Source organism: Bison bison, unplaced genomic scaffold, assembly GCF_000754665.1.
Source record: "Bison bison bison isolate TAMUID 2011002044 unplaced genomic scaffold, Bison_UMD1.0 scf7180017851412, whole genome shotgun sequence".
Taxonomy (NCBI): domain Eukaryota; kingdom Metazoa; phylum Chordata; class Mammalia; order Artiodactyla; family Bovidae; genus Bison; species Bison bison.
Genome location: NW_011481985.1, coordinates 3,686 through 4,878, shown reverse-complemented (window position 1 = coordinate 4,878; position 1,193 = coordinate 3,686).

The window sequence follows — 1,193 nt, the reverse complement described above, 5'->3', positions numbered from 1 at the left end:
ACAGATGAAGCATTAATATTATTGTCAAATAAGAAGCCCAAAATGTACTTGGTAGTGCTCATTAGGCCAAACTTGGCTGTCTTTATTACCTTGGAATCTAGGTAATAATTACTACCTGCAGAGAATGCAGGACAATTGTCTACAAATGATTTTTGTGGGAGGTGATGTCAAATGATGCAAATAAGTTTCCAGCACTTTGAGGATTGGAGGTGTCCTGCTGTCTTGCATTAGCCTGTCTAGCTGCCTTTATACTCATTGCCACACCCTAATGAATGTACCACCCGATTGAGGAGAAGGTAGAGAATATTTATGTGGTAGGGCAGATACATTATTAGAGTCTCCTCACTTTCTTCCTTCAACTGTCCCATATCCTCTCACTGTTCCTTGCCTGCCTCTAGGAAGTTGCTTGCCGAAAGGAAGAGGAGGAACGGAAAGCTCGAGAAAAGCAGGAAGAGGAAGAGGCTAAATGTCTAGAGAAGTTCCAGGATGCTGATCCATTGGAGCAAGATGAGCTCCACACTTTCACAGATACAATGTTGCCAGGCTGCTTTCACCTTCTTGATGAGTTGCCAGACACTGTATACCGAGTGTGTGATCTGATCATGACAGCAATCAAACGAAATGGAGCAGACTATCGAGACATGATTCTGAAGCAAGTAGTTAATCAGGTAAGTTCTCCAGGGGCCAGAAAGTCTTTGAAAGGAAAAAACAAGCTCTCTTTTTCTATGTATCACTTCTTAGATTCATCTAAAATGTCAAAAATGTCTCTCACACTTGAGCCAAATTAAGCCCCCTGAACTAACTAAATGTTTTTCCCTCTCCTCCTATGTAATAATCTTTTGACAAATGAGTCCCCATTTTGATCAGTAGTTGTGACCTGTTGTTTGTCTTTTTTAAGCAGTGTTTTTCTCATTATGAAATTAATGTATGCTAGTGTTGAAATAGAATAAGAAATAAACCACCCTAAATTCCCACATAGCCAGTTAACATTTTGGTTATATTTCCTTTACTTTTTTTATGATGTATTTATTTAAATCATTGGAATCCTATTTTCTACATTTTTTTAAGTTGAGAGACAGGAAGAAATTAAAAACTGATATATTTAAACATAATTTTAGTGTATGGAAACATCACAGGAGTAAAAGTCAAACTGGATAAAGCTTTTTCTTCCCCACATGATATGACCAATCTTT